The sequence below is a fragment of the Neophocaena asiaeorientalis genome, unplaced genomic scaffold (genome assembly GCF_003031525.2).
Source record: "Neophocaena asiaeorientalis asiaeorientalis breed wild unplaced genomic scaffold, Neophocaena_asiaeorientalis_V1.1 scaffold197, whole genome shotgun sequence".
Classification (NCBI taxonomy): domain Eukaryota; kingdom Metazoa; phylum Chordata; class Mammalia; order Artiodactyla; family Phocoenidae; genus Neophocaena; species Neophocaena asiaeorientalis.
The window spans coordinates 3855234-3863579 of record NW_020174703.1 but is presented as its reverse complement, the minus strand read 5'-3'; the positions used below and the strand labels follow the sequence as shown (position 1 = coordinate 3863579).

At 37.7% G+C, this 8346-nt stretch overlaps 1 pseudogene; it reads right to left on the bottom strand.

Moving 5' to 3' along the window:
* Positions 1-304: 304 nt before the first annotated feature.
* On the bottom strand, positions 305-1149 carry LOC112409249 (olfactory receptor 5H2-like; annotated as a pseudogene).
* Between the last annotated feature and the right edge of the window lie 7197 nt (positions 1150-8346).

Genomic DNA, 8346 nt, shown 5'->3' with positions numbered 1-8346 from the left:
CTTGAACACTTGATTAAATTTTTCTATGGTTTTTATACTTTTGACTAATATATGCACATATTTTAATATATTTATTACTACTCCTACCTTAAGTTGTAAAATCTCTAGGGCAATTGTAAGTGCAAAAACTTTGAACACTAATCAACATGTATCTAATCTGCACACTTATGTGACTTTTAATGAATGGAGAACAGATATTAGTATGAGATCTAAGCATTTTCTTTAGCATTTTTGCCAGAGAACCTATGATTTTCTTATTTCCCAGACTATAGATGACTGGATTTAACAAAGGAATTATGACAGTTCAAAACAGAGAGTCCACTGTATCTTGAGCATCTGCTTCTGCAGATGCAGGGAGCACATACATGGAGAATAGAGGGTCATATTATAAAGAGATAGTTAAGAGATGGGCTCCACATGTGTAGAAGGCTTTCCTTATGCTTTGTACAGACTTCTTTTTTAATATTGTAAAGAGAGCAACTTTATAAGGGACAAGAATAGTCAGAATTATGCACAACTGTATTGACCCAGAGAAAATAAATACAATCAGAAAATTAATGGAAGGGTCAGTACAGGAAATTTTAAACAATGGTACAATGTCACAGTATATGTCCTGTATATGATAGAATTTTAGAAAATTAAACTGAATTTAAAAACATTATGAAGTATGGCATGAGCAAGGCTACCTAAAAATGACCAAACCAACAGCTGGATGCTTAGTCTATTGGTTATAATTACTGGATAATGTAACGGTTTGCATATGGTCACATAGCGATCATATGCCATTGTTACCAACAAAAACCATTTTGTGGTTACACTGATACAAAGGGAAAAAATTGTATCTTCCATTCAGTGAGAGATATCATTTTGCTCTTGGCAAAGAAATTCACCAACATCTGGCTGGGGCCAGGAGGAGGTCACTGTGGATGATATCCAGGCATCCACAAAAGCCAAATTCCCAAGGAATAAGTATATGGGGATGTGAAGATGAAGGTCATTACATAAAAGAGCAATCAGACCAAGATGCCCCATGACAGTGATGAGATATATCACCAAGAATACCAGTAACAAGGGGATTTGCCATTTTCGTTGATATGTAAGTCCTATGAAAATAAACTCTATCAGTAACATTGCATTTTCTTTTTCCATCTCCTCACTGGGCAGTGTCTGAAATACATGGAGTAAATGAAAGGAATAGTCAGTAAGAAATTATAAAGTGAACCTATGGAGGAAGAGAGTTGAAATGAAACATGCACTTCAGAATTTCCTCTTAATTTTGTTTATTATACCTCCTTAATAGATGGGATCTTTTTTTTGCGGGGGGGATGGGAATAAATGCAATCATTTAAATTCAAAAAATGTGAATGAATGGACAGACTTAGAAAAATGAAAGACATTCTAAATATGTGCTAAATTTATGGACTTTATTATGTTGAGATATGTTCCCTTTATACCCACTTTGAGGAGAGTTTTTATCATGAATAGATGTTGAATCTTGGCAAGTGCTTTTTCTGCATCTGTTGAGATGATCATATGATTTTTATCATTCCTTTTATTAATATGGTGTATCACATTATTTGTGAATACTGAACCATCTTTTCATCCCTGGAATAAATCCAACTTGATCATGGTATACGATCCTTTTTATATTTGTTGGATATGGTTTGCTAATATTTTGTTGAGGATTTTTGCATCTATCTTGATCAAAGATATTGGCCTATTATTTTCTTTCTTTAGTGTCTTTGTCTGGTTTTGGTATCAGGATAGTGGTGGCCTCATAGGATGAATTTGGGACTGTTCCCTCCACTTCAGTTTTTGAAATGTGTTGAGAAGTTTAGGTATTACCTCTTCTTTATATGTTTAGTACAATTCCCCAGTGAAGCTGTCTGGTCCTGTACTTTTTTTTTTTCTTTTAATAGATCTTTATTGGAGTGTAATTGCTTCACAATACTGTTAGCTTCTGTTGTACGCCAAAGTGAATCAGCCATATGCATACATATGTCCCCATATCCCCTCCCTCTTGAGCCTCCCTCCCATCCTCCCTATCCCACCCCTCTAGGTGGTCACAAAGCACTAAGCTGATCTCCCTGTGCTATGCTGCTGCTTCCCACTAGCTATTGGTTTTACATTCGGTAGTGTATATATATCAATGCTACCCTCACTTCACCCCAGCTTGCCCCTCCCACCCCATGTCCTCAAGTCCATTCTCTATGTCTACATCTTTAAATTGCCTGTTTCTACTTGATTCAGTTTTGGCAGGGGGCAAATTTCTTGAAATATACACCCTGCCAAAACTGAATCAAGAAGATGCAGGACCATTGGTCCTGTATTTTGTTTGAAGGGACTTTTAAAAATTACAGATTCTATTTCACTACTGGTGACCAGTCTGTTCAAATTGCTTGTTTCTTCTTGATTCAGTTTTGACAGGGTGTATATTTCAATAAATTTGCCCATTTTTTCTAGGTTGTCCAATGTGTTGGCACATGACCATTTGTAGTATTCTCGTAAGATTTTTTGGATCTCTGTGTTATCAGCTGTTATTTCTCCGCTTTCATTTCTTATTTTATTTATTTGGGTCCTTTCTTTTCTTATTGGTTAGCCTGGTTAATGGTTTATCAATTTTTTATCATATCAAAGAACCAGTTCTAGATTTCTTTGATCTTTTCTATTGTCATTTTGATCTCCATTTTGTTTATTTCCTCTCTGACCTTTATTATTTCCTTCCTTCTGCTAACTTCGGGCTTTGTTCTTCTTTTTCTAAATCTTTTAGTTGGTTAGGTTGTTTATTTGCTTTTTGTTTGTTTATTTGTTATTGAGAATGGCCTGAATGGCTATAAAGCCTCCTCTTAGAAATGCTTTCGCTGAATCGTATAGATTTTGGAGTGTTGTGCTTCCATTTTCATTTGTCTCAAGGTATTTTCTGATTTCTGCTTTGATTTCATCATTGACCCATTGGTTTTTTAGTAGCATGTTCTGTCATCTCCACTTGTTTGTTCTTTCCTCATTTTTCTTCTTGTAATTGACTTCTAGTTTCATAATGTTGTGGTTGGAAAAAATGCTTTATATAATTTCTATTCTCTTAATTTTGTTGAGACTTGTTTTGTGGCCTAACTTGTAATCTGTCCTGGGGAACATTCCATATGCACTTGAAAAGAAAGTATATTCTGCTATTTTTAGCTGTAGTGTCCTGTATATATCTATTAAGTTCTACTGGGCTTACATGTCATTTAAGACCACTCTTGCCTTATTGCTTTTCTGTCTGGATGATCTGTCCATTGATGTAAGTGGACTGTTAAAGTACCCTACTCTTATTGTATTATTTTCAATTTCTCCCTTTATGTCTGCTAGTATTTGTTTGATATATTTAGGTGCTCTTGTATTAGGTGCATATATGTTAATGAGTATAACATCTTCTTGTATTAATACTTTGATCATAATATAATGCCCTTCTCTGTCTTTCATTATAGCCTTTGTATTTTTTTTTTGTTTTTTTGTTTTTTTTTTTTAAGTCTGGCCGCACAGTTGATTGGTCCCTCTTCCCGCCCTCTAGCCTTTGTTTTAAAGTCTATTTTGTCTGATGTGAATATTGCTAACCCCCACTTACTGGTCATTTCTATTTATATGAAATATCTTTTTCCAACTCTTCCTTTTCAGTCTGTTTGTCTTTATCCCTGAAAGCAGTCTCTTGAAAGCAGCCTATTGAAGAGTCCAATGAGCCATTCTTTGTCTTTTGATTGGAGCATTTGGTCCATTGTCATTTACAGTAATTATTGACATTTTATTACTTGTTTTCTGGTTGTTTTTGTAGTTCTTCTCTGTTCATTCTTTCTTCCTTTTTCTTCCTTTGTGGTTTTATTATTTTCTTTAAGAGTATGCTTGCATTCTTTGTGTGTGTGTGTGTGTGTGTGTGTGTGTGTGTGTGTGTGTGTATGTGTGTGTGAATCTATTGTACATTTTTGCTTTGTGGTTACCATGGGATTCCTAAATGTTGACCTGTATATCTACTTGCTTTAAACTGGTAGTTTGCACTCAAACACAATCTAAAAGATGTACATTTTTACTCCTCTACCTAACATTTTGTGTATTTGATGTCATATTTTATATCTTCATGCTTACCCCTTGACTATTTACTGTAGTTAAAGTTGCTCATACAATTTTTTGTCTTTTAATCTACACACTGGCTTATTTAATTGATTGGTCCTCCCTCCTTACTATATATTTGCCTTTCCTAGTGAGATTTTTTCCCCTTTCTTACAGATTCTTATTTCTTTTCCATTTGGAGAAGACCCTTCACCATTTTAGTATTGATGAATTTCTTTAGTTTTTGCTTGTTTGAGAATTTCTTTATCTCTCATTCTATTCTAAATCATAATCTTGAGGGGTAGAGTATCCTAGGTTTCAAGTTTTTCCCTTTCAGGACTTTGAATACATTATGCTACTCTCTTCTGGCCTGCAAAGTTTCTGCAAAGAAATCAGCTGATAGTCTTATGGGGATTCATTTGAATATGGCTCTTCTTTTTCTTGCTGCCTTAGAGTTCTCTCTTTAACTTTTGTTAGGATATGTCTTGGTATGGATCTATTTGGGTTCATCTTCTTTGGGACCCTCTGTGCTTCATGTACCTGGATATCTATTCCTTCTTCAGGTTTGGGAAATTTTCAACTACAGTTTCCTCAAATACATTTTTTCCACCATTTTCTCTATTTTCTCCTTCTGGAACCCCTATAATGTGAATGTAGAAACACTTCATGGTATTCCAGAGTGCTTTTATTTTTTAAACTTGTTTTTCTTCCTATTGGTTGATTTTCATTATTCTGTCTTCCAAATCACTTATGCATTCTTCTGTATCAGTTGATCTGCTATTCATTTCTTCTAGTGTGTTTTTTATTTCAGCTATTAAATTATTCATTTTTGACTGGGTCTTTTTTGCATTCTAGTCCCTTGTCAAATTGTTCAGTGTTTAGATCAATTATTTTCCCCAATTCAGTTCACATTTTTCCTACCAGTGTTTGAATTTTTTATCTGGTAAATTGTTTATTTATGTTTTATTATTTATTTTTTCAGAAGCCATGAGGATTGGGCTTTGAGGGGGCCCTGTTCCCTTTAAGTGTGTCTTTTTCCCTCTCCCTGTGCTAGAACATTTGCCCCAGCAGAGGGGAGTGTTAAAATGAGTGGGTCACATGCACAGAGGTTCAGTGTGCTGCCTGTGTAGGTGTCCATGGCTCTGCTAAGAGATCTGGGTGGCTTCTGAGGTGCCACTTTAGTAAGTGCCATCAATGGCCACTACTGTCCCACCCAGGCTCTACTCTGGGCCCGGATGACCTCTAAGTCCCATGATCAAGATTCTTCCCCAGTTGTGGCCACCCCCAATCTAATCTATTTTGTTTACTGTCCTCATAAAGACTATCAATCTTAGCAGTAAAACTGCTCCATTATATTCCCACAAATTGGCTATCATTATCCTTTTAAATGTTTTCCAAACAGATAGCTCTTCTTTCCCCTCACCCCATAGAAGTAAAATAAATAAAACAAAAAATTTTTAATTTCATTTATTTAAATTGAAATAAGTTAAATATATTTCTTAAACGTATTGGATATTTTAAATTCTTCAGTTGAATGTTCACTGGCCCTTCCTTCCATTCAGATGTTTGCATGTTTTAATGAATTGTAAGAGTTCCTTATATATTAAAGGTGTTAAACTTTTTCTTTCCCTCATAAATGTCTTAAATATCTTTTCTTGTATTTTTATGTGGCTGTTAACTCTTCTATTTTATTATTATATAAAAGTTTTTAAATTTTATGTAGTCATTGTAAGAGGAACAATTCAGGAAAACAAAGACCTTACCCACCAGTTAAGAAGAGAAAATTTAATTTAGCAAATGGTTTGAAAGTGTTGTAAAATCAAAAAGTCAAACAGGGAATAGTAAGGCATCCCAGAGATTACTAATGGTAGGAAGCTCCCATGAGGATGAGTCGTTAGTTAACAGAACCCATGATTTGACCCGCATGAGCAGTTTCCCTGCAGGAGGTGGACTCAGTGATAAGATGCAGCTTGTGCTGGAGACATTCCCTACAGCAGTGGAACAGGGCAGAAATATTGTGGGTTTCCCCCCACTCTTTAATTACAGTGCTCATCATTGTCCAAATCTAGCCAGAAGACATTTGAAAGGGAGGGAGTCTGGGAAATAGAGTTTACAGTGGTCCTTAATTATAAAACAAAACACAGGAGAGGAAGTTGGAAAATGGATTGAGGCCAAAAGGCAAATGATCAGAGAATCACATACATCAATTAATCTGCTTATTATTCCTAGATTTGGTCTTTTGGTAATAAATCCTTTCCGTGATATTTCAAAGCATGAAATTTTTTACTGAGGAAAATCGTGAAAAATCATGTCTAACTCTTTAGTAGGTAATATATATGAGTTCTAGCTTAGTGCCTAGCAGATAGTAGGTTCTCAGTAAATTATTTTTTTCTTTCATAATTGTACATATAAGAATCAATAAGTGTTTTTGTTTATAAATGTAGAATTTTTAACATTTTATATCTCAATATGCTTGATCAGCATCTCCAGGTTTTTGTTAATGCTATGCATATAACAGTACTCATAATTGGAATCAGTCCAGGTTAGTGGTATTCCTAATCTGAATTGACTCATCTACAATTTTTCTGATTCTAAGAAAATTGTGTAAAATTTTCCAGAGTATATCAGAGTAGATTAAAAGCTTGCTTTTATACTTTAGTTTTTCTAACATTTAGAAGAGAAAACCCTTTAAATCTTAATATAATTTTTGAGAACAAATTTTGTTTGGGCTTTTGCTTTTTGTTTGTTTGGAGGCCCAACCTCCAGCCTGGGAACCAAGATCCCACAAGCCATGTGGCTCAGTGGAAAAAAAAAAAAAAAGAAAAAGAGGAGCAGTACAATAACAAAGAATAAAAAATAAAATAAAATTAGAAAGGTAAAAAATATATTATGAAAAATAAAAATATAATCGAAACAACTGCAACAAGGTAAAACAAAACCAAAACAGAAAAAAGAAAAAAAAAAAGAAGGGGGGAACAAGCCAAAAGGAGCAGAACAATAACAAAGTATAAAGAATAAAATAAATTTTTAAAAATAAAAGATTTATTAGAAAAAATAAAAATATACATGTGTCAACAACAACAAGGTAAAACAGAACCCCAATCTAAAAGAAGAAGAAGAAAAAAGAAGTCCTTGGCTATAGGGGGCGTGGAGTTTAGGCGGAGATGGAACTTAGGCAGGGGTGGGGCCTAGGCAGGGCTTAGGCTCAGGACGCACACAGCCAGAAAAGGCCTTTGGGGCGGGGCCTAGGCAGGGCGATGTTAAAGCGAGGTGCAGGGCCTCTGCTTAGGACCTGTGTGGAAGGGGAGAGGCAGCATGAGTGGAGTGTGGGGTTCTGGAGTTTGGAGGTAGGGCCCTGGGTGAGGGTGTGTGGGTGGGGTTTAGGCCCAGCACATTGGAGGGGGTCTCTGAGTGTAGAGGTAGGGCCCTGAGTGGGGGTGTGGGGACAGGGCTTGGGCTCTGTGCGGTAAGATGGAAGCTCCGAGGGCAGAGGATTAGGCCTGAGAGCCCAACAGGCTCCCCAGTGCCTAAGTGGACAGGGAAAGTGCTGGCCACGTTCCCTTCCATTCCTCCGTTCCCCCCTCAGGGTCTCCCACAGGGTCTCCCCCATCCCCCCTGGACCCCTAACCATGGGTGGATCCCGCTGGGTGTAGAAACTCCTCCCCTCCCCCAGCCGCCCCTCAGAGGTGGCGGCCTGTAGGTCCATCCTTTACTCTTGCTCCCCCTTCCCTCCCCCCACTCCCTCAGGACCTGCGCGGCTGGAGGGGGCCTCGGTGGGCAGAGGATCAGGCCCAGGCTCTCAGCAGGTTCCTGGGGCCCCAGGTGGGCAGGGGAAACCTGGCTATGCTCCCTTTTGATCCTCTGTCCTCCCGATGGTCCCCCAGTTTCCCCCTTCGGGTGTGGGATCCCTTCTTCTCCCCCAGCTGCCCCTCAGGGGTGCCAGTCCCGTCCCGCCTCCGCTTCTCCTCCCCCTTCACTCCCCCCATGCTCCATGTCCTACCCAGTCGCTGGGGGTTCCTCCCGTACCCTAGGTGTTCATGGTACCCCACCAGTGCCTGGTAGGTGCCCTAGTGGACAGGGAATGTGGACGCAAATTCCGCGTCCTCCTAGTCCGCCATCTTGCTTCCACCCCCTCCTTACATATTTTTGAATAAGATATGCAAATACTTTAAGGAATCTGTTAGGCACTAACATCTTAAGTCATTAAAATTGTAGAACAATTATAAATGCAAAAAACTTTGAACACTAGTCAACACATAGCAACAT